Consider the following 25,294-nt stretch of genomic DNA (forward strand, 5'->3'; position numbering starts at 1 on the left):
GTTTTCCCCGTATATAGCAGTGCAATAGCTTCAGGACTACTTCTTAGCTCCGAACTAGTCCCTCTCAGTTGACTGCTCTAGATAGAGACCAGTAGGTACCACCATTATAGACTAGACCAATGCAGAAGACTTTGACCAGTTACCTTAGTATGTGTTTTATGTCACAGGATCCGAGAGTTTTCTACCAATTACCACTGCGGGAAGCAGAAGGGACTCTCCATTTCCCAAGTCCTCACCCCAATACTGGCATGACAATGGGCAGAGCACCCAGAAAACAGTGGGAACATTACTGGTTCTGGCTACCTTCAGACTCAAAGCATGCCTCAACTCTGCTTTACAGATTTGAAATTGCAGAAATGCAAACAGAAGAAGCGAGTCAAACACCAGTGGCCCAGACAGCAACTGCTGTACCCCATCTGTCTACCCCTACACCATGGGAGCACTTCCAAAATTCTCACCAGAGCTGCTTCAACCAGCTCTTCCCATCTTCTTTTAGGTGGGAAGATGCCCGTATTTTCTTATATCTATTTCTGTCAACAAAGTTGGTTTTGGGAGGGACAAGTTCCCTTCCTCAAACCTCCAGCCTTTTTTCATGCTATGTCTTTGCCTCATTCTTCCTACACTAAGACCTTCCCAGCTATTCAATTAATGATTTTGCTCCTCTTCCTTCTTTGCCTTCTTTTGTTGACCAATATTCATGTTGCTGTGTCCACACAGGTGTGCAGAGGTACCAGCAGAAGTCAGACAATCTGTCACCTGTGGCAACCAGACATTACAAAACTTAAGTCTTACTTTATTAAAGCAAATGATGCTACATTAGGAGAATATCATTAAGTAATTAGTCACACTTAAAAATGGGCTTCAAAAAGTTTGGTAGGAGAGAGGAGGAAGGACTGAGGAAGTCCTCTCAATGTGCAGAACCCAAGCTCTTGATCAATTCCAGATCTACCGAGGCTCCTCCTCAATATGCCAATTCAGTGCCTGAATGTGGGAAAAAGAATTTACTGTTTCATACTTTAAAAGAAAGCTCTAAGACAAACTACGTTGCCTTTTTGTAATTTCTGATGTAATTAATAACCTGATTCAGCAACAAGCCCATCTTGATAAGGTCATAAACCTTCCACTGACCGTGCCCCGAGCAGCCTCATGGAAGACAGAGCCACATTGCTGGAGTCACTTTTCACAGTGGCAAAGCTGGAACAAGCAGTTCCTACCTCTAGCCACTTGTTCCCAGCTCCCCTTGCACTGCCCTCTCCCCACCCCTCCTGGTAGCATTAGCACAGCTTTATGGTACATCGTGTAGCAAACCAAATTGGTTAAGCTAAAAATAATCCATTCATCCTCCCCCTCCCTCCTCATTTTTGCTGGGTTATTTTTAAGATGGATCAGCTCTCTGCCCTTGTTCAACAGGCGGCTGAGCTCGGCTGGAAGGGGAAGGGAGGAGGAAGAGGAGAAGATGCACCTCTGCCAGGCCAGGGGTGCAAGAGGGACTGCAGGGTCTCCTTCAGCCCACCCTGCCACAAAGAGACAACATATCCACGACGTTACAGACTGACGCAGAGGTCCTCACCAACCCCAGTGTGAGCTGGTGTTTGCCAAGTCTCAGAAGGAGCACGTGCTATGCCTACAGTTAGGAGGAAGAGGTTTGCATAATCTTAACCCTCATATCCCAGGAGCCAGAACTAATTCTGTGCTTTTCTGATTTGACTTGGGGATTCTACGCCGCCGCGGCAGGACTTAGGAAATGGCTCTTCACTGTAACCTCGTTTGCGTGCTCATCTTTTGTTTGCATTACTCTGGCGTGCAAGATGACAGCTATCAAGTCAGATTACTGAATGCCACTCACAGTGACACATGCCAAAAGTAAACCATTAAGACCGTCTAAATAGCAGAGTTAGGCCTAATATGTAGGTCGCCAGGTTATTACATTAAGAAATAATTCTAGGCAAATTCAGCAATTGAAGTGCCAAATATATTGTATTAACTTTTTTCTTTAAAAAACAGATGAATTCTTAAAATTCATTGGACTGATCAGATAAAAACTCCTTTGAATTCCTAAAAAAACCCACACCTAAAGTGTAATGAATTTAGGCTGCCAAAGAAAAAGAAGGAAAAAAAAAAAGGGGGGGGGGGGATATAATAATTTAAAAAAAAAAATCCTCCTAACCCCCCTGTTCCTTCTGTGTGTTTATGAATCCTCCGGAAATACCATGGCAAACATTCCAGCTCTACAGCAGCGTGGCCACGTGACCCGAAGGCACAGCAAGGAACTTCTTTCCCAAGTTTCTTCATGTAGCAGAAAAGTGATTTTTATTTTATTTTTTTAAACCAGGATCCAAGTATAGGGAAATCTCTGGGAAGTTTTCAGGAACGCAGTTTTAAAACAGGGTGCTTTTTGGTGTGTGTTTTTTGTTTTCATGGGTTGTTTTTTTGGTTTTGGTGGGTTTTTTTTTAATTATTTGCTGTATTTCTATGCCTGCACACATTTTTATAATGAAAGACCAAAGTCTCAGACTTATATTCAGGGGGCATAAAATACAATATACTCTTTAAGGCACCACTAAAAACTATTTGCAATGTCCTCTAAATCTCCTATTAGAGTTACAATCCGTACTATTGTATTTGTTAATATAGCCAAGATCTTTTCCCAGCAAAAATTACAGCACAGTTAAAACCTCTCCTCCTTCTAGTCTTCCGGTATGAAAGGATTTATGCACATGAGCTTTGCTAAACGTTATGAAAAGGTACTCAAAACGTGAACTTCCATTTTTACAAACAATCGTGTGCAAGCACTTGGAAGTAATCGTTTAAGATGTAGGAGTATGGGTGAATCATAATGTAATAGCTGAGTATCAGTTGAAATTTGTGTTTTGTCGTAAAACAAAATAGAAGAAAGCATCACCATACAAAAAGGAAAACCGTCTTGCAGTACAAAAGCACAGCAAATCGCAGGCACACACCACTAACTTGCTTTTGTAGCCATGTCAGAAATACTTCTAATTATCAGAGGTAAAAGAGGGATGGCATTTCTGCTGGAAGCAAGTTTTACACTTTAGTCTTTCCTCTCCCCTCTCTTTCAGCCTATAAATATTAGTCTTAGACTTTTTTTTTTCCCCATACAGCTCTTGAAAAGGTTGAGTTTTTCAAGGCTGAGAGCAGACAGAAATGTTCATCAAGAAATGCCTTCAGGTCAACTGTCTGTAGCTCATCAAAGTGCAGCACTGAAAATACGGATGAGGGGGAGCAGGATTATATGAGCATGGTAGAGCAGATTTAAAAAAAAATAAAATCTACGTTCTGATGATCATTAACTTTTTTCCTTTTGGAAATGGGTTCAGTTATCATCCACGCACCCTCTATGCGATGGGCACAAGGGTACTGAATCCTCCCCCCTCTAATTTCATCTGCATTCAAAACAACTACAAATACACGAAAAGTGTCCTTAATGCCATTTCCCAATATAAGGAAATGCCACGGGGATATGACAAGGAGTGAAAGTGGAGATGGCCCACAGTAGTACTGCAAGGAAAGGCAGCTGGTCCACAAGAAAATTAAGATGTAGACCAAATTCTTCAGAAGCTCTGAACTACAGTGGAAATAAGGCAAAAATTAGATTACCCATTGCTTTATAAAATATTTAAAATATCTAAAAAAACCCAACCCTCAAAACGAAGCAAAAGCAGCAACAGAACAAGTCTGCAAAGATTTTTGCTAAAGGGGGGAGGCAACAGAAACCCTGGAGTGCCCACTCTGTGTTTTTTTTAATTCTGTACCACAGCTGGACATGAGCTATTGAACTCATCATTGAAACTACTGTTCATTTCTACTCAGGGATTTCTGCTTTGTTTATTATAAATGCACATTTATTGGCAGCAAGCAGAACATATTATTGCTCTGTTTTATAGCTCAAATGGCTCACGCAAGGAGTAATTTGTTTGTATTCTGTATCAGGATCAATATTGTACCAGGGATAGCCCAAGGAATGTTTATGCTGAGGGCTTTGCTTGCAGTGTTCTGTTGTTCAATCAATTAACCAAACAGGACTGCTTCTTAAAACAACAAATAAACTTTGATAGTGACCAGATCAGCTGTTAAAGCATAACAACACGATGCAGCAGCTGGAAAAAGACTGAAGGCCCACGAGTGTTTTTGCCACCTGGTGGTCCATTAAGCTCTCCTACCTGAATATTTCCCACCGGCCTTTCTTCCTCTCGGTAGCTGGGGACTGTTTCCTCAACGCCCTCACATAACAAGATCCATTTTCCTGCAATAAAAATACAGACACATCACACTTCCGTTCTGCTGCGTAACACGGCAGTGTCTGAAGAAGCTCACGGAACAGACCTGAAATGAATGAAGAGCATTCAGGAGTCCCAGGACCAAGCCTGGAGGACCAGCTCTGAGGCTGGGCCGGAGTTCCAGCCCAGCTCTGCCCCACCCCCCCCCCCACAAGCTTTTAAGACTCACTCCAGCAGTTTGAGTCTTACAGGTTTTCTTGCCTTTAGCAGTGAGATGAGGAAAAGATAAGAATTCTGTTGAGGTCTGTATCAAAATTTTCTGAGACAAATGGTGGGGTTTTTTTTTTTCAGTTAAAGGTCATGCTGAAGTCTCTTTTATTCTCTTTATAAAGGGTACTTGCTGACTGTTGTGAGCTAAGTGCCATTAAAAAATAAACTAACCCCAAACTCTCCTTAAGCGAATACCCCAAAATACCTCAAAACCCACCACCCTGTCTGTAGCAAAACAAAGCAAGTTTATGGATTACATTGGCACAGCACCGTGACTTCTAGGAAACGCTTTTTAATTATAAAGAAAGACTGCAAAGGGAGGCCAGGAATGTTTATGGGCAGTATGTATTTTGTTACATGCCGTTTATCAGGCAGACAAGGTTTCCTTACCGAGACTAACTTCCAAATAACTTTCATGCAAAAGAATTTTCCATCAAACATGAAAAAGCAAGTTTTACAGAAAAAAAAAGTAAGGCACACAATTTGCGGCCAGTCCAGGTCCCTCCCCAAGGACCAGGTGTGGAAGCAGACACTTCCATAACAACTCGTATGACGCAAAAGTCACAGGTGACTTAAAAAACGCAGAAGAAAAACTGTTATTACGAATAACTTGTTAGTTGCATTCACTATTTCTTCTGCAGTCATATTTATTCTGTTCACTGATAATTCACAAAGAATACAAACATGTCTGAAAACCATGTGTTAGCAACAGTCATCCCACCCCAACACGTACAGTGCCACCAAGGGACACTGCTTCAGACAGGAACTCTGATGGTTTTCTTGTCTCACAACAAAGGCAATTTTAGAGAAGTTACATATTGACAGGCACCCTGGGTGAATGATTGGCTTTTAAGGCCTCATTGAACTGTGAATGCTTTCCTCCAGAACATATTTATTCTCATCCAGAAGTTTTCCCCAGTGCTTTTGTTCTGCTTATACAAGCCAGGAAAAACATGTTAATTGATTCAGATTTAGTATGTGTTAACATGACTTTCTCAGCTAATGCGGACTGGGTCCTTAATGAAGTTGGAATTAGTTATTTCTCCAACTTCTTAGTTTGTTCCTCCAAAGGATAAACTTTTGTTCTGTCTGCCCCAGGAGCTGGGTACCACTCCAGGTGCAACGGGATGGGACTTTGGCAAAGCGGGCGGTAGCATTTACTTGGCAGCTTAAACTTCACCTCTCACTTCTCTCTCCTGGATGCGTGTTTCCAACCTGCATTTGTGCAGCTGCGTGGTTAGCCATGTCGGGGGGACTGATTTCCTTCAGCATGCTGTCTCGTAAACAGCTGTGCCAACACAACACTGGGAGCGGGCAGAGGGCAGGAGTGATCAGCCGTGAAGGCAGAGCGGAGGGACAGATGTTGCCTAAACCAGCTGAAACTGCACTGCTGCAACACGCGAAGCCAACGCTGCGCTCCCCTCCTCTGTGCTTTAGTTCTGCCCATCTGTAAAACTGGCACCACAATTCCTACTTTGTTTTATAAAGCACCTCTGAAAAGGGCTCTCTCATTAACATTTCTGTGAATTCACATTACAGACCACCCACCCCTTTCACAAACCAGGTCTAAAGCTTATTCTAAGGACACTGGCACTGTCCCCACCAGCATCTGCTCCCTGGTTTCATCATGCAACTTGCTCGGGGGCTGCACCATCTCCCCACTGCCGCCACAGACAGTTCCCGTGCCCCAGCCAGCCCCGGCTCTGCAGCACACTTTGCAGGGTTCTACTGTGAACTAGAATCAGTTTCTTTTAAAAATAAAAATAATTAAATTAGCTTTTTATTAAAGTCATATCTGTTCTCTCATCCTATTGCTAGGAAGATCCCCAAAACAGTCTCATTGGCACAGTTTGGGGGTGGCTGGCTACGCTTGGAAATGCGAATAGACAGGTGGGGAAGAGGAGACAATTGGCAACACCCTAAACCTGGCATCAGCCACCCCTTCCAGGTACAAAACCATGGCCTTGCTGTGGCACAACTCGCCACCGCACAATCTCCACCCTTTCCGTATTCATGCCTGGTCCATGTCCTGTGAGGCAGCTGCAGGGGCGGACACTGGAAAGCACCGAGTCCTCCCGGCAAATACCCACCAGTGCTGGATCAGGCAGCTGCCGGGTGTGAACTGGGGAAAAGAGGAGGAGAACCAGTGGCACTCCAGCTGGTGAACATCTCCTGCTCTCCCAGATCCAGCAGAGGGAGCACAAAAACGCAAGTTTTTTTTTGGCCAAATGTTTTTTTGGCTACGATGCTTGAAATCCCAGGCACTTTGTATTAGATTATTTCTATAGTAATGCATATGTGGTGCATTACAAGTGCATAATAGACAAAACTCTTGCTCTGAGTAGATTACGCCGTAAAAATCAATACGGTGAAGGAGACGACCAACACAAGCAAGGAAGGCTGCAGAAGCTGAGAAGAGGAGAGGCAACACAGCAGGGCTGCCGAGTCTGGTGATTTTATTGTGTCTCCTGCAATACTGGGAATTTTTCCTAAAGCCAGCTCTCTGACGTCTCACCATCACAGAAAAATTTCAGCTTTCAGATTTTTGTTTGTTTTAAAGGATATATCTCTAGGCTTCCAAAGTTCAAAAGCAAAGCTGTAAAGGTGATTAAGGTGAACCTCAAAGACTCAAAAACTGGGAAAGAAGCACAAGAATTCCCCAAAATTTGTTGTCTGTACATCATGGACAAACCAATCTCAACTCTCTTTACTGACAATCAATGCATTTTTAATTACTGTTTCAGGAGCCGAGGGATAAAAAGGCGGCAAAGCAGTTCAGCAAACACTGAGGGAAACTCTCTTCCTCCCCCTTCCCAAGGCTCAACTTCAGTCCAACACCTTTTCTTGCCTCTCCCCTTTCCTAGCCTAACTTCCTTGTTTCCTTACTCTTGGTCCATCCCCTGGTGAGGTGACAGGTAGCGCGGGAGGCTGTGGGCTGTGTGCGCAGTGGTTTCTGTGTGCTCCTCCTCGCTTCTCATTTGCCCTTCCACTGCTCCCTGCTGCTTCACTTGATTTCCCCTGTCCCAGCCTGGACTCCTCCTCCACTGGTCCCAGTCCCCCAAGGATGCCCTCACTCCAGTCCGGGGCAGCCACGGTCCCCTGGGGACATTCCTGAAGGGCAGCCCTGGGCATGCCTCCCACCCCTGCAGCCCCTGACACCAAACCCAGCGATCTAGGGCCAATACACCAGACGATTTCAATATTTTTCTTTTAACATGGTGCTCTGGTTCTTGGCGATTTTGCCAAGATGAATCAATGAAAAGGGCCAATATACGTTAGGGAAATGCCCAGAGCAAACTGTACATCACAGCAAGTCTTAAAATTAAAGCATATAAGAAACACTAAAGAGAGGAAGTGAAAGAAATCCAACAGGGAAGCAACACAGAGTTCATCTTTAGGCCTCCAAAGTCTCAGCCGTATCATTTCAATGGACTTGGGTCAAGCACAAACAACTTTCCCTGCTTTCTCATCATGCCCTGCTCCCACCTGGTGGCCACCAGCTTTTAGAGACAAGACTATTCTACATCTTCCTGGACTATTACAATTCTTCCTGGAGCCCCATGTCTCTCCCTCAGCCTTATTCTCCGAGGAAAGCAAGAGGGACCCCAGGGTATCTCGCTGTCTACACGCCAGAACTCAGCACGCGCAGGACTTGAGTAACCAACCAAGAGCAAAACCTTCAGTTTCCGTACACGAAATACCACTTGGCCTCTACATACCCAAACAAAAATGAAGAGATAGCAAATACAAAACACACAGAGACATTCTTGGAAAACAGAAACACTGCAAAGATAGAGATTTAAGTATGTGGTACAATCGTGTTATGGAAATACATAAGGCAGGTATTTTTCTATTTTCACAAGTTATTTCCAAGTCCTAGCATTATTCTCCTTGAACTGCAGAATATGTTCAAACTCAAAATTCCTGAAAAACCACAGTGTGTCGGCAATCCTGACTTCCTATTTATCCAGGGCTGTAACTGGGTCATAAGTGAAGAACACAAAGTGCTGCACTTCCTAAATAAGCTTACTGGTCAACAAGAGTACTCCGGCTACACAGGAGAACTTACAAACTTCGACAGAGTGTTTAAATATTACATGCAGTCTTTGTTAGGTATCATAGCCCTCTATCAACTCAGGAGGTTTTAGAAACTTGAGCTTTTTTGAAATTCTAAAGCAACTCAAAATCAACACTGAGCGTATGTCTGATGTATGTCTGTCTCCCAACTTGTTCCACAAAAGAAAAAAAAAAAAATAAAAAATCTCCTTACTGGAAGAACCACTTTTCCAACCCAGCTCTCTTTTCCACGCTGCATGTGAACTTAAGACGGGCCCTGTGCACCTAAAGCCCCCAGGCCAACGTCGCTGTTGTCCATGTCTCTGCTGTCCTGCCACAAACCCTGGAAACCCTCAAGTTCCTGGGACAGCACTGGCCCCTGCCTCTCCTCCCAGCTCCACATCTCAGATTTCAGGGGGCTCCCAGCCCCACACCCCAGGTTTTAGGGGCTGCACACGAGTAAGTCGGCTGGATCAGGAGATCCAGCACCAGGAGGGAGGAAGGGGTTCCATCAGGAACAGAGGACTGGGAGGACAGGCACTTTGTGAAGACGCACACTGAACCCCCATAACCTGATGCAGGTGGCTTTGTCCTGAGCTGCAATATGAAAGATTTGCTGTGCCTCCTCCACAGAAGGCAGTCGGCCCCGGCACAGCTCTGTGCCCTCCCAGCCAGGCTGCTCCTGCTCCAGCCTAACAGCACTGCAGCAATAGCTAAAAATCAGCCCAGGGGGAGATGAATCCAAAAGAATTAAGGTTTGCAATCCGTTATCATTTCAGAAGTGATCATCGATCGTAGGGGTTTTTTTGTGTGTGTATGGTTGGACTCGATGATCTCAAAGGTCCTTGCCAACCATGAAGATTCTATGATTGTAGTAACAGCTCCTACCTAGTCCGCAGCAGACAGTAGCACATTAGACTGCATCTGTTTATAGCAGGGGACTGAGTTGCCAACTCACAGACGTAGGATAACAAGCACTATTAATCTTGGCTTAAACTGAACTATTGTTCTGGAGATTGGACATCTCTTGTAAAATCCCATTATTAGAGACCATTTGCCATCTATTTCCGTAGCAACTTTTTTAGTTTGTTTTGTTCTATTTTAGAAAAATTTTCCCCTTCCCTTTTCCTTATATCCTATTGTACTTACAGAGCCTTAAACAATAATCCACTCAAGCACAGCCATGCAAGTGGTTTGAAGGAACAAAGGCTGCTTCTGGCATAGCCCGTGCATCTGACGCTCCCTACGTACAGCTGCCTGCATATCCTCTGCGCATTTGCAGAGCACCAGAAGCTTCTGATTTCCCTCTGCTCCTCCTGTCTGTCGGACACAAAACAAACTCTAGGCAGGAGGAGTCTACTAAAATTATACTTCATGCATCGATTAAGGGTGCAGGTGAGTCACAAGCAAGTTCTGCAGGCAGTCTTGCTAAAGGAATAGGTAGGAGAAGGCTGTCCTGAAAGAAAGCAGTATGCGTCAATAAGACTAATTTGGGGGGGGGGGGGGGGGGGTGTGGAAAGTAAAAAAATACCTAACTCCAGGGAGACAGTGCAGTGGAAGCAAGAGTGTCTCAGGGGATTATTGCCACATCTAGCAGTTAGCACCCACCCAAGCAGTGTGCCATCAACTTAATTCTCAAACGAGACTAGCAGAACAGCGAGACAGGATTAGACATGCTTGTTTTTAACCATTCATTTCTCTCTCTGGTGGAATACTATCAGTGCAGCACTGGTATCAAAATTACTACCCTTCAAAATGCATAGAGCTCATTTTTAATTTTACGTGTAGCTGTTATGTCATATGGGGTTATTTATTTTGTAATTTAAAGTGGTAAAACATATTTAATCTGTTTTGAGAAAAGAACAAATTGATTTAGCGAGCAGTTCAAGGTTCTCCCTGGAGACACTCAACCACACTCAGCAATCTGGATATAAGTTGAGACTTCACTAAAGTCATTTTAATTGTAGGTCGTAAGAAATGTCAAGATATAAACCACCAAGGAATACTAAAAATTAAGCCATCATCTCTGAGACTAACAAATGTCTTATATTTGGCAGTAGAATATTTTTTTTAATCTTTACGGCATGACTACTTAAGCACAGTAGCAAATGGCTTAGAGACGCATTCTTTTGTGGGGGGGGAGGCAAACCTACATTAAAGGAAAAATGCTGGGGTGAAAGAAACTTAACACACTACACTTGTGATGGTGGTGGTGTGTCTTTTCTGCTTTGTTTCATTACGCTGAACTTCTGTCCTGTAGTTTGGAGCTGGATCCCTCATTTACTAAAATCCTTTTGTAGAACTTAGCTGCAATCTCAAAAATTGTCCTTTGTCCATGTGCTTCAAATAACAATAACAAGAGAGGGCTCTAAACTTAACAGCAGAAAGAAAAAAACCCTCCAGTTAAACTTATTAGAACAGAGAAAGTTAAAAATGAGGTGCATTCACTTTCAAACCCAAAGAACAGTATCTAAGAGCTCTTACTAACGTATCTGAAGAAAACATATAAAACCCAACTCCTTCTCCCACATTCTCCTATCTGAAATAGGGTTTAAAGGTCAGCAATGTGAAATCAGGGGCTTATGTTTTTTTATCACCATTTAAACTTGATCAAAACACAAATTTCCATTCCTGCCATCATCTTCCATTCATGGGAGTGGAGACAAGAAGGGTATTTCCCCCTTTTTAGTTAAAGCAGAATGCAACTCACCAGTAAACAGGTTATTTGAACAGAAAGCAGTTCAAGTGATGACACACATTAAGGGAAAGTTCACATGTGTGGAAGAAAAAAAAAAGTAATTTTAACATCCTATATTGTTGTGAGTCAACTCATTAATTAAAAATTACTAACGCTAATTTCACTGATTTTAGCCACTGTCCCTGGTAGGTGTGCCAAAACCTATGGATGAACACATACCTCTCTAAATATATGGCTGGGCGTTTAATGCAAGTTCAAATCTATCCACTGCCAAGTCCTTTTTCTTGACTGCCTTCCCATCAGCTCACTGGGTACTACCACACTCTAACCACCTTCTCCTGTAAGACTGAACACTGTGCAGGTGTGCATCCACGCAGACCTTCGTCCGCACGTGGTGTGGTGTGGGGTTGTCTCCTGCTTTGCTCCTGTGAGCTGTGCTGACGCACCAGGGAAGCAAGCCACAGGAAAGCTGCAACACCGCGACCCCAGGAAGATGCAGGCAAACGCAATTTCAGAGACCCAAGCCTTTTATGCCAATTAACATCATAGAAATAAAAGCACCAAAAGGGATAACTGCACAGATGCCTCAGAGGAAGAGTGATATCTTGGGATTTAATAGCCAGAAGCAGTCTTCCACCCCCATCTTCCCTTCAAGTCATTTGGCCACAGCAGATGAGTGCTCCTTGCTGTCTATCACACAAGCCATCAGGCAAGTATCCCAAACTGGCAGCCCTGGACCCTGGTTTTCTGGTCCCCCAGAGGGCTGGAGGGCAGGGAGGCAGCCAACCCCACCAGGCTGCCCACTCCAGGTTGTCAGCAACTGGGAGAGGCAGCCCAGAGCAGGCAACGCTGCACAATTTGTGTTCTGTGCGGACATCTGAGCCCCAAAGACAGTATTTCAAAACTAGCTGAAGTTTGCCTCGGGATCTTCTAAGCTTTACTACAGGCTGTTCTTAAAGTCTTCCACTGATAGCATTTGTAAAACTCAGCTTAATTTTCTGTGACACCGAAAGAGGGAGGGAGAGACCCTAAACAAAACCCCAGCCCTGCCTCACCGACTTCGCTCCTTACATCCACGTAAACATCCACTTGCTCCTCTCCTGTCCTCGAAAGCCCTTTCTCTCCAAGGCGCCAAAAGCTTTTAACCCATATAAAAACCACCAGCACCCAGCCCCGGCTCTGAACAGGCACTGCTGGGGCAAAGCTACTGCTCTGTGAGCCCTGGAAAATCTTGCTCGGACACTTTGAGATGTGGCTGCCACTGTGTCTGCCATGTCCCTCCAATGGAGGGGTGGCTCCCCACAGTGGAGCTGGCTGGGGGGCTTGTATCAGCACCTCCGCTTTACACGTGCACAGGGTGGTTTGGCCAAAGAAAGTGCATTTTCCTTAAGGAAGTGGACGGAGAGCTTCAACAACCAAGGCAGAGGCAAACATTGCCTTCTGGCAGCTCCTCTCCGGGGGTGGGATGGACATCTGAGGAGGGGTGAATTAGAGGGAGAACAGCTGTTTGCTCAGTGAATGAGTCACAGGACTCCGCTATTAATTCTTCCTCCCAAGAGAATATGCCCCCATGCCAGCCCACCCACCGTCCTGTAAAACAAACAAACATATAATGGAGGTCAGGGAGGGGGGAGCTCAGTAAGAGGAAAGGGAAAAAAGGGAAAAAAAATACCCAAGCATTTAATATTTACATAAGAATGAAATGTTTCATTAATTACACACAGAATCAATTTGCAGCTATTTTCCTTAAATTTCTCAGTCAAACCCACAGATTTGAAGCACTTTGAACTGTGCTGCGCCAGTAATTGTGGATGAGTATTTTAGATCAGTCTTGAATCACTGTACTGCACACACCAAATGAACTAATAAGCTGCTCATGTACGGACTACTAATGTACTTTCTTTCTTTCCTAGACAGATGGAGCGCAGTCTAAAATCAGTTGAATTGGCTACTGGGAATCTTCAAAAAGGCTTAGAAAAATCTTTAGTTCTGCTGTTTTATTAAAAATACCACTCGATAGCCTGCATGCATTAAAAAGGAGACAAGACGATGCAGAAAAACCCAAACAAGTTTAACAAATATATGACGGAAGAGTTGGACATTTCACATGACTGTAGCAGCCTCCAGAGAGTGGCAATGAACAGTGCGTTGGGAAATGTTATTACAGGACTATCGAAAAGACGGACATCCTTGCCATCCATACAATATTTATCACAACACATCCGTTTATGGGCAGTCATTTTACATCACATATAGTGGCACATCAGTTCCGTAATCTGACAGATGTGTGCTAGTTTACAGAAGCATCTGTTGAGTCATCAGGAGATCAGAATAGTTAATTGCACTTTGGGGATGCTTTCAGAGATTAAAAGTTCCCTTATTTCAAGCAAATTTTAAGTGTCCTCATAGATTTTCAAAATTAACATATGCACCCACACTCCAGCAAAATTAATGTATGAAATGTGAAGAATAACTTCCCTGAGGGATTATCTGTTTTCTTCCGCCTCCTGTACACTCTGCCTCACACTGTGCTCAGCAGCGTGGAACACAAAACAAAGATAAAACTCAAATCACGCCTAATTCTGAAATATAGACCTATATAGTGTATGTGGCCTACACTGTCTGGGCAAAGAACGCAGAAGATGCTGCCTTCAGTCAAGAACTTTAAAAAAAAATATAAACGCAACAGCTGAAAACTGCTAGATTATGTCTGCCATCTCTTTTTGGCAAAATACTTATAATCATATTGCAGAAGCTTTTATTACTGTTTATTCTAGAAGAAATGCCGTACAGGCTGTATCTTTCACCACCACAAGAGCAGGAGACAAGCCAGGAGAACCACCCACAAGATGAAACATGGGCTGAACGACATTAAGCCATCCCCCCATCTGAAGTTGTACCAATCGCTTCTTATATGCAGCTAGGGACTGGAGGCAAGCAATCTTAATTCATACACCTAATTATCCAAATATTTGAATTGAAAAGATCAAAAAACCTCGTGGGAGACTCCTATGAGTTTTCAACACGTGTGAGCAGATTACACCTTCCTCACGCTTCCAACCTGAATTTCCTTGCAAACTTCTGGCCTTCGTAGCAGTGGGAAGATTAAGAACATTTATTTCTTGGGAAGAAGGATCCATCATATAAGCTTAGATATAAAACGATGTGGTGGATTTTTTTGCTTGGTTGGTGTTTGACCAAAAAAGCAATACAGCAAAATGAACCAATCAAAAAGGTCTAATCGACCGTTTCTCAGACGTGACTGAATCTGTCTGGTCCATAGCTCACGAACCACAGGGTTCCCATGATTAAGTCAATGAATTGTTTGATTTCACTCAAGAAGCAACCATAAAGCTAAAGTGTGAGTGCATAACCAAGAGCACCATACAGGACTACAGACACCAACGCCGCATCTGGGATTTGCTTCCTATAAATCCCGAAGCAACAGCAGACCTCAATCTAACTGGACTGTTATTCTTTAGTGTGGAGGAAATCAAACTTGAAGTGAGAGCGTAAAAGTTGAGACAAGCACTGCAGTCATGACCGTGCTTTAAAAAGGTCCCATACTTTTGAAGTTAGAGCATATTCCCCTGCTGCTAAAACGAACCGAGACTGCTGTCTCAGTTGCATTAAATTATTAGCTAATTAGCCCTCAGTGAGGACAACAGTGTGTTGATGCTGGCAAGCTGTGAAAAGAACACTTCAGCAAAGAAGATCAATAGCATTTTTGTCTGGCTTACAATAAGAAAACTGCTGGCCCAGGTTATGAGTTTAAGCCATTTTTCATTTGGCAGACAAGACAGCACTAGTGACAGATCAATACAGTAACTTTACGATAGGCTGCTGCTCCTGCAGATGGCAGGACCATAAACAGGCATCATTTTTAAAGCCTGGAGCAATCCATTACTTAGACAGAAAGCACCTGACCTTTTATAATATTTAGACATTCCTACACGAAAAGGAAAATCAGAAAACAAAACAGAAGGGAAATCAGGAGGATTAGCTGTCCTGTAAAACAGAAGGGAATATTAGCTGTTTGAAAGTCGGTATTGAAAGTAGCAAGTTTCTGCGCTATTTGGGAGATCACACTAAAGCCACAAAGTTGGCACCGACTACTTATCCCTCCAAAGAGAAAATGTTATTGGTCATCAGTTCTTATTTGGTGCAATTTTCTTATCTCTAGGTTATCTGGGATAACAAAAGACCCTATTTATTAATCTTTAAAAAAAACCCCACCACAAACCACTTTAATGTGTCCTTAAAACATTAGATGAGTCACTTTCACACCTGCAATTAGTAAGCATTTAAAAGAATATGGTTACAAATGGGTGGTTATTTTCCCCATATTGCAATATACAAACTGGAGTATTTGCTGGTATGGTTTTTTTATTCTGCACCAGTATTAGGATAGCCTATAGTGTTCCACAAAGGCAACAGAAAACAAGAGGAAGGTTTTATAATTCTAGTGCTTTTATTAAAGCTAAGACATCTAGTTGAAGAGAATGTAAAGGATACCACCTTAATAAATTATTCAGGCCAGATCTTCAGCTGGGGACACAGGTGAAGCATCTGGCCCTACATTTACTGAAGTCCTCTTTTTACTATAAACATGAAATAACCACAGAACATGGTGAATTAATCATATAACCATCTTGCCTCTGCCTCCTCGTCTGAGGCTGGTTTGTGTCAATTACTGGAGAAATATCTGCTTAAGCAGGAAACTAATTTTACAAAAGCACATTGGGTTCACAGGCTTTCATCAATACTTTTTGGTTGTTGCAAGTAACTAATTAACATGAATGTCAACATAAAGGATAGATGAAGGAGGAAAATATTAACGAGCGCAACGTAAGAACTGAGCTGTCTGCTTCTTCCCCGTACAGTACTGTCATGCAACTGGCTTCCCATCCACACCTGAAAAATGACTTATTAATTTGGTCACTGATTTTACCTTGCATGATGTAAGCAAACAGTGCTACATTTTCCTCTTAACTAATACCAATTATGCACAGCATTAGTTTAAAATACAGCAGAATAGCACACAAACCAGAAGTCTTTTGACTGGGCTCCACTCGTGCTAAGAATAGCTTGGTGCACACGCACACGATGCTAAATCTGCCAATGATCTGCTTTGCTCCAAAACTAACCCCCCCGCGCCTTCTACGAGAGCCTATATGCATCAACCTGTGTTAAAGCAGGAAAACTAGGTATTGAATCTATTTTTAAAACAAATTGAATTTCTTCAAACTCCAAGGCGAAGGATGGTTTCAACAGTTTCACATGTATAATCTCACCTCTTTTCAGCGCGCACAAGGGCTCTTTATACCCAGCCGCGTTTAGACATGCTGGCCGCTGCGCCTGCCAGCCACCAGCACTTGGGTTCAACCCAGAGGCTCTGCCAGCCCTACCACAAAGTCACCAGCGCAAACACACAAACCGACGGAGCGCACAACTCTGATTCGCAGGATGCAAAACAGCCTTAGAGATGATGCCCCCATGATCCAGCTAAACAAGACGCCAAATAAACTCAATGGCTTGTTTTTCGGTTTTGTTTTGTGCAGTTTTTGGTGGCTTTGGTTTTGTTTTGTTTTTTTTTTTTTAAATTAAGCTTACTAGGTTTTTGGTTGCAAAACCCCCACATATTCATAAAAAAATTAAATAAAATAAATTGCAGCACTCAGAAATAATTACTGATGCATCTTTTACAGTGCCTCAACAACACTGTTTCAATTTTAACATAATCCAAAGCATTTCAATTGTGCCACAGCATATGGATGGAGGTAGCAAACCCACACTGGCTGCTCCACAACACCAGCTCAGTCCCAGCACACCCGGACTGCATGTCCCATTTCAGCGGGCTGCCCCCTGCGGGAAGGAGGGAAGGGGACTGGGTGTCCCAGAGCTGGGCTGCGTGGACACTAGCTACAAGCAGTGTTGGGAGGAGCAACTGGATAACCTGGCATTGGACCACGTGTTCAACGGGAGGCGAGAGCACCTGCCTAGAGTCAAAGGGAGGAGAGCCCCGCACCCTCAAGAAGTAGGAGGCCATGCTCCTCCTGCACCCAGAGCGACTATTTCTTGCTTTTTGGTGCAATGACTCCCTACTATGGGTTTTCTTCAGCACTTCAGACAGTTTTATCCCACTCCTCCACTACGCATACTGCTGTATTTCTGTTTCTTAGGCTTTTTTGTTCTTTTCCCTACATCCTATTGGATCTAAGTTACAACACACTATTTCCTTCTCAGCAAGGTCCTCACCACGATTTTCACTTTTTCTTTTCTTCTGTCCCTAGCAAGATCTAAACTACACCCTTCATCCCACACAGGTCTCTGCAGACTCCTGTTCCGTCCTTCTTCGATCAAATTCCCTGGACTTTCTCTACTAAGCGAGTTTTAGTCAATAGGGACATTAACTCTCCTTATTGCTGTTGTACTGGTAAAACGACATGATCCTTGTCTGAAGATAGCACCATGTGAACAGCTTTATAGACTTTAACATTACCACCAATGAAGCCGGACTCCATTAAGGACCTCCACAATTTCTTGTTGTAGAAATTGTACATAAGTGATAAATCCACAAATACAAATGATCATGCAGCAATTTTGCTACTGTTCAAGATGCTAATTAAGTCGAAGGGAAAGAAAACCAAAGACAGGCTTCCAACACCACACCAAACTTCCTTGTTGTTATGGTTCTAGACTCCAGATTAGCTACAAAACCCATGCACAACACCTTATTATCTATTTTTCTTCCCTAGCAAAATTTTGTTTGAAAAGCTATGTCTTAACACTTGCTTCACACCCATCCAAAAAAGAAAGCCAGCTCTTTACTTTGTATTTTGGATATTGCATTCATATGAGATACACCTATTTCAATGTAGACTTTGCCTCTGTAATAAGACGATAAACTATTAGTTGCATAGTGAAACATTTGTGAAAGGCACCATCTCTTCATTATGTATAGTGCCGTGATCATATCTAACTCCATGACGGCGACCAAAAGGCAAGATCACAATGCATATATTAAGAACACAAATAGGGAGACTAAACTGGTGCATTCACATTACACATTGTTCGTACTACCATCCACCAGAGCCAATCCTTTCAAGTGTAATAAAGTGAAGGTATTATAATTAGAGAGTTCATAATGCCATTTAATCAAGTGTGGAGCTGAAGCAGAGTGGGTTGTATACCAAAGACAAAACCACATGAAGCGGTACAATGCCGAGTGCAAGAAAGGGCACACATAGTCTTCAGGGAAAATAACAAGTTACTACAATGCCGTGTTTGTTTTCAAGTACTCAATCAAGAGAGTTTGCATACTAGGTAATTTTACAACATTAAAATAAGTCATTTCATAAACTGCAAATGAAATATGACCACAAAAATGTCTTTTGGTTCTTAGACAGAAAACCCCAGATTTGAGTTCTCAATTTGTGAATTAATTCTTCATAGTTTTATTGGAAGGATTAATTATACTTCAACTATATTATAATTATTTTTCTACTACTGCTTATTATTTAGAAAGTTCTTTACAATAACTAATGAGTTTCCATGACACCTCTAGAAGTCTCCATGTAGCAAGGCTGAGACAGGAGTATTCTGAGCTATCAGCAGCAGAACAGCAAGGGCCAAGTGAAACCAGGAGTAAAACCAATAACTTTTGCATAATCAGGCCATTTTCCCGGGGGTCCCAGCATCCTTGGCACACCTAGCATGAGATGCTTCGCACAATCAAGATGAATGTTACAACAGTTCCTTCCTTTGTCTCAAGACCAGAGTGGGAACCGCCCTGATCCTCTCCCATGAAACAGAAAAATGTATGCTTTAAAAAAAAAAAAAGAAAAAAAAAGAAAAAAAGGTAGTTGGAAATCACCCTTGCAAAAGAGAGTCACGCATTTTAGATTAACCCCCCGACCAATTGAAAGGCCTTGCACATCTACCTGCCCAGGACTTGTGCTGTTGGTTGTCAGGAGTGAACACACCATTAAGGACGGACCTTAATGACAACGGTTGTAGCTACTACTCATTCCCCTTCTGATACACCAAAGATGTCCAGCGTCATTCTCTATAGAAACAGAGTAAAGACCACTCCTATCCTAAAGAGCCCTTGTTTTAACCATACCATCACACTTACAGGAAAACATGAAAAATAGTTTTCATTTTACGTATGGAGAAACTTGCTTGACAAACACAGTAAGTCAGGAGCACAACCACTGAATGTTCCCAGAAAAATATGTGGGATTTGGGGCACAAAGTGTTATGGCACAATTGTTATTTCTTTCAGAGATGCAAATAAGAAATCCTACAGACCCTTAGCTTGATCTTGATTTGGCCTTCAGAGCCCAAATATGATTTTTCATTATAGCACATAAGTAACAATAACTATATCTAATATTTGTATCCAAGTTACCAGGTAAGCGTAACTTAACACACAAGTAACATCAGGAAAATTAAAGTAGAAAAACAATGCGGTAGCACAGAGCTTCAAAAGTAACTCTCGGACAAGCAAACATCTTCAGGCTGAAGTGTTATTTAAAGATTTGTTACATATGTAAGAGCACGTTCTCAAATAGACTGCAGATCAAGAAATAAAAGGTCTGAATTAAAACAGGATCTGATTTAACACCCATTAAGGTTGCAAAAAAGATTCCCGTCAGCCTTAGACAGCGTTGAGCCGTACCCTAGGCACACCACTACCCAAGTTTCCTGCGCCTTTCAGCTTATTTGTATGACAGTTACACAGACAGCCATTCCCAAAATAGCAAGACCTTCTGTCTGCCTGGATATTCTTTATGGACACCCCTAATGGCTAAAAAAGGACTTTGCAAACTAGGAGTCAATTTTACCATAACCTGTAGAGTCCTACTCAACCTTTGCCATCCCCAGAGAAGGGCTGTGGTCAGGACCCATTTATCTTACCTTGTTCTCGAAGTTTTACAGACTGGTTTCTTCCTTCCCTGCCCATCATGCTCAAGTCCTTTTTCATAATCGCATGTCAAAAGGAAGAAAGTTGCAGAGATCACATGCTTTTATCACTTATTCCCTGAATAACTCATTGATTTAAGAACTTGTATTGATTTTGTTGGGTCATTTACACATTTAAAATATTTGGGTGCTTAAATTCTGCAGGAATGAGTGTCCCAAAACGTACTCTTATCACGGAGGGGAAATGAGATGTTTGCTTTGTCTCTTCCTTTAAAGCGATAATTTACATAAGATTTAGGAAAACTTTCCCCTCATTTGTACTCTAAAAATATTCCTTAAAATGTGGGAGAAAGCTCAATATGTGTAAGACAAATACAAATTAAAGTACACGAAACAAATGGCAGGACAAGTAGTTTAATCCTCGCTCAACCGATAAACACCATAACTCACAGCTTTGAAATGTATGAAATACAAGTCTGTTCTTTATTCGTGGAGATAAATGTTTGGCATCTTACTCTCCAATATACTGTTCTTCTGTAACTGTGGGATATATTCCCAGTCAAACTGTGGAAGATTCGGGCAGACAATGTTAATCCTAGTGCAAAACTTAAGGAACATGAATCAAGTCAAAGTGTTGCAGAACATTTTAGCCACAAGCAGTAACTCCCATCAAACAGGAGATAGTCAAGATAAAAATCATGCTGTTCTAATATCCTTAGGGCTTTATCCTGCCAGCACTAACTGATAGTGTTGCTTATGAGAGATACTGGCAGAATAGAGCAACAGTAAGGACAAAAACCTATCTCAAATCTTTTATTGAAGCAGGTAATTTTAATGAACACTTCATCTCTACTGCTTTTGACTGAAACCGTGCCACGATATTAAACTGTTTAGATTCCCATATGTTTCACTCTGCTTACATGCAGTCAGTGTTGATTGTATAAACATCCCGCAGGACCATTTACACCAAGGAGTTCGTTTGCTGTACTCATTACAGACTTCAAACGCCATTAGTGTCTGTGTGTCAGAAAGGCTGCAGCACCTTGATTTTGAAAATGAAGGTTTTTAAAAGATGCAAACTGGCAAATTCAAAAAGAAGCACCCAAATCTAAACCTGGAGTTCCTATTTCCTGTACTTTTACTAGAAAAAATTCATTTTATTAGTTTCCATTGCTCTATTAATTTCTGTGTAAAATATTAGCCCTTTATTTGCACCATGGTTTCTTGTTAATGCTTCAAAGTGCAATCCAGACACAGTTGTTTGACATGGACTAAAACTGTTTAACATCCATTCCAAATAAACGGGTGTTACACACCTAAATGCACTGCATCACACCTCTTATTATTTTTTTAGTCATTCTAATTTTCCCTAAGGCAAGACACTAGAATGATCACTTTATTGTTACATTTACTGACAACGACCCTCAGAAGGTGATAACATTTTGATCCCATTTGATTACACTAGTCTAATAGATCCTAATGGAAACACAAGTAAATCCTCTTTCTTATTGCTCATTCTTGTTCATTTCTGCAGTCACTATAACTTAACTGCTCGAAGGGCTTTAAAGCACACACGGAGTACAAATGAAAGAAACCTTGCGCTGCTTTTCACTTACATCTTTAAGCTTGTTCACTGAATGAATTTAGGGTAACTCTAAAAACGGAGTCCCAAGTGTCCCAAGACAGAGTTGTCACAGCGCCAGCAAGGGTTAACACTGCTATGACACTGGCAGCGCGGCAGCAGCCCATGGGAGACAAGACCCAGGAATCTGTCCACCCAAGAGCTCACAATCTAAGCAAAATCAAATAGATGGGATGTACCCGGAAGACCATAAAGAAAACCAAATATGACTGTTATTATTGATTTACTTCTTGCCGGCACTGCAGAAGTACTGAGTCGTTAGGCAGGATTTGCACAGAGCAGGCAGGGAAGGGGCCATCTTATAAGGAAGCGTGCTGCATGTGCAGAAGGTGATGCCAGAAAAAGCGTGAAGACTGTCATGGGAGAAGCAGGTGGCCAGAGCATCAAGCCTCGCACTGCTGAAAGAACAGCCTTCTGGCAAGGACGGTCACCTACAGGTGCTCACATCCACTGTGCCCGAGATCGCTCTGGCGAGTGAAAGAGAAGCGCACAGCTCTGGTGGGTAGCTGTCATCTGTATCTCCCTACCTGATGCCACCTTTAGAAGACAGAGGTCCTGACGTGAGAAATCAGAGTAGCCCACAAATGAGCCAACTGTGCTGAAATCTGGTTTGACTGCAGAGGTCAGGCCAGCTCATCAGCCAGCTGCTCCGCTCTGTAAGTGTAACGAGACACCCGCAGCTCACTGCCCCTCCAGTGTAATTGCACATCTTGTTCTTTGTAATCATGCTTACCACTTATACGCTGCTGTAGAGACATAACTAATCCTCACAGATCCCACTGAGAGGCAGGCAGAAAAGTATTACCATCCCCATTTTACAGATGGAGAGAAATATATATTACCTACAGGAGTCAGTTAATGACTAGAATAACCTGATGCACTTCCGTAGGCCTGGGAGGATTCAGCCTCACGCACGCCAGTGGCCAGCTTGGCCAACAGAGGACAAGTCATTTGTCAAAAGCCATAGGGTGTTACTGTGAGATACAGGATGAAAAGCCTCACGGCACTGAAGCCAGCTTTGTTCTCAGGTCACCATACCAATCATACCCAGTAAATGCCTGTGGTGGGTTGGTCTGAGTTGGTTTTTTGGTCTTGTTGTTTGTTTGTTTGTGAGGGGTGGGTATGGGTGGAGTTTTTTTGTTGTTTGTTTGTTTTTTAAACCAACGCATGAGGGATTCTAATTAACAGGAAGCCCAAATAAAATTTAGATTTTTGCTACAGTTGCCTGGGTGGAAGGAAAGAAACTTCCCACGATTTGTTTAATTCTGAAAATTAAGACAATTTTTACTTCCCTTTCTGCAGCATCCAGAAAATACCATGGTAGCTGCTGCCAGAATAGAGACAGTTACTTAAAAATGAAATGCTTAATATGTGAAAAACAGAGAACAGCAACGTACAAATGCCATGATGTATATACGGGAAATAATACAATGACAAGGCAGAATGATATATTTTTCTGTCTTTTGATACTAGGCTACATATGTTATTCTCAAATGCCATGGGAGGTGGAGAAAAAAGCTTCAATAGTATTTTTAAGGTCTCAAAGTTAAAATCAAGCAAACATAACTAGCTATTTCTGTGTTTAAAACCCCGAATGATCAACAGTAATCAATCAACCATCCAAACTTCCAAGACAATCATGAAATTATGTTATTTAAACTCTTCTGATATACTTAAATTACATTTTCCATCTTTATTATAGATTTAGCACTGGTAGGAACTTTAGGAATGGAAAATGATCTCATCAGTTTGGTTTAAACAATCATCTGACTCCAGAAGGCAAGGGTTTTTAAATAAAATTTTCACCACGAGGCCAAGAGCCAGGTTGGGGAATTGACCCCATTATTATTTTCAGATCCATTGCTATTGCGCAGGCCCATTCAATGCACATAGCCCATCAAAACGGGAGTTATATAGCTTACAACACTGCACTGAAGTGGCTTCTCATTAGCAGGAAACATTCACAAAGCCATTTTAAAATCACAGATTGATGTTTTAGCCAGGTCCACAGACAGAAACATCAATACAATGGCTAACCAGATCAACTTTCCCCCCCGCACCATCCTTATGCTACTGTGAACTTTCCCATCCTTTGGTAACGTTCACTTTTTTAACTCTGCTTTAAGAAGAGGCAGCAATGTTGTTTTTCATAATCCTCTCCAACCATTTTAGACTTGGGTAGGAGGTGAAAGAAGGAGCGGTTTTAGCTCAAAAACTAAGATATTTGCTGTCAATCCGAGCAGCCAGCTGTTCCAACCAGCCCTTCCTCTGGTCAGGCGCCGGCTGGAGCAGCACATCTGCCTTCTCAGCCGAGAATAGTTCAATACCTGCTCATCTTGTGCATCTGTACAAAAAAAAAAAGTATGCATGATGCTTATTTGTTGGTTACTTATTTTTAGGACCTCTGCTGAAGGACACACTAAGGCTTCATGGAAGGCACCACACTGGCTTATTTTCTGCTTGAAGATGCCAGCAAGATTCATTACTGTTAAATAAATTTGCTCTACCTATGTGTCAAGAAAATACGGTTTTCTTCAGCTTCGGATGTGGATACAGGATTAAATATACACCTTACACGACTGAACTCAGAAGACATGAAGGTGAATTTATGTGACACTACATATCCCAAATCTAACGTTAACATAAAAAAATAACTGGTTTAGATAATCAATCCAACTTGTTTACTACACCACCTGGCTAACAGCCAGAAGACAGCAATTTCAAGGGGTTTTACAGATTCACTCGGAAAAACAAAAATCCATTTTCTAGAAAAGGACTCACAATTCACCAACTCCTTAAGTCAAAAGGAATGCAGACAAATTCTGCCTTTTTCCAACCTTCTGTTACACAGCTTTACAGTCAAAACACGCAACTCGGGATAAATCAACTCGCCTGTTTACACTACCTCTCGTGTTTCCACGTGCATAATTTGCCCATCAGTTTTCAGGGATTATGTAAATAGTCATTAACAGCATGTGGTTTCAACTAGTGGGAGAAAATCCCAGATAAAATTGCTCACCAAATGACCTTTATGGCTTTCCTTTCGCACGCAAAATTAAGCTAGAAAGTCTTGTAATGATTATATGTGCTTTTTAAGTAACATTATTTCAAAAGGGAAGATGACCTATGAAAATTTTCCTTTTTAAAAAAATAAATCTGAATTTGCACAAATCACGAAGACACGTGACAGACAAATCAGATAATCTCCAATCAATCTAGTATCAAAATGCATAAACAGAAGATACTTCAACACATTTTAAGGCCCAAAAAGATTACAATAGTAGTCCTCTAAGCTGACCTCTCCACTCCCACTAACAATCATGCAGTACTGCAGGGATCTCGAAGCCATAGTGTAGTAGGGTCACTCTTGGAGTGACTTAGCACATAAGAGATTTGATAAGCCTGTTACAGATATAAGTAACATATACTATAAGCAATTAGAAGCCGACTAAGATGAGGCAA

The 25,294-nt window shown here is 42.2% G+C and overlaps 1 protein-coding gene across 8 annotated transcripts in view; it reads right to left on the reverse strand.

Moving 5' to 3' along the window:
• Nucleotides 1-25,294, reverse strand: part of ZMIZ1 (zinc finger MIZ-type containing 1) — a 352,031-nt gene that overhangs the window by 226,451 nt on the left and 100,286 nt on the right. For 7 of the 8 annotated variants that reach the window (XM_054205564.1, XM_054205572.1, XM_054205568.1 and 4 more), the window contains one exon: nucleotides 4,182-4,264. The exons of the other annotated variant lie outside the window; for it this stretch is intronic. The gene's annotated coding sequence lies outside the window, so the exon portion shown is untranslated. The remainder of the gene's footprint in view (nucleotides 1-4,181; nucleotides 4,265-25,294) is intronic. 8 annotated transcript variants of the gene reach the window in all.

The sequence above is a fragment of the Rissa tridactyla genome, chromosome 6 (genome assembly GCF_028500815.1).
Source record: "Rissa tridactyla isolate bRisTri1 chromosome 6, bRisTri1.patW.cur.20221130, whole genome shotgun sequence".
NCBI lineage: Eukaryota > Metazoa > Chordata > Aves > Charadriiformes > Laridae > Rissa > Rissa tridactyla.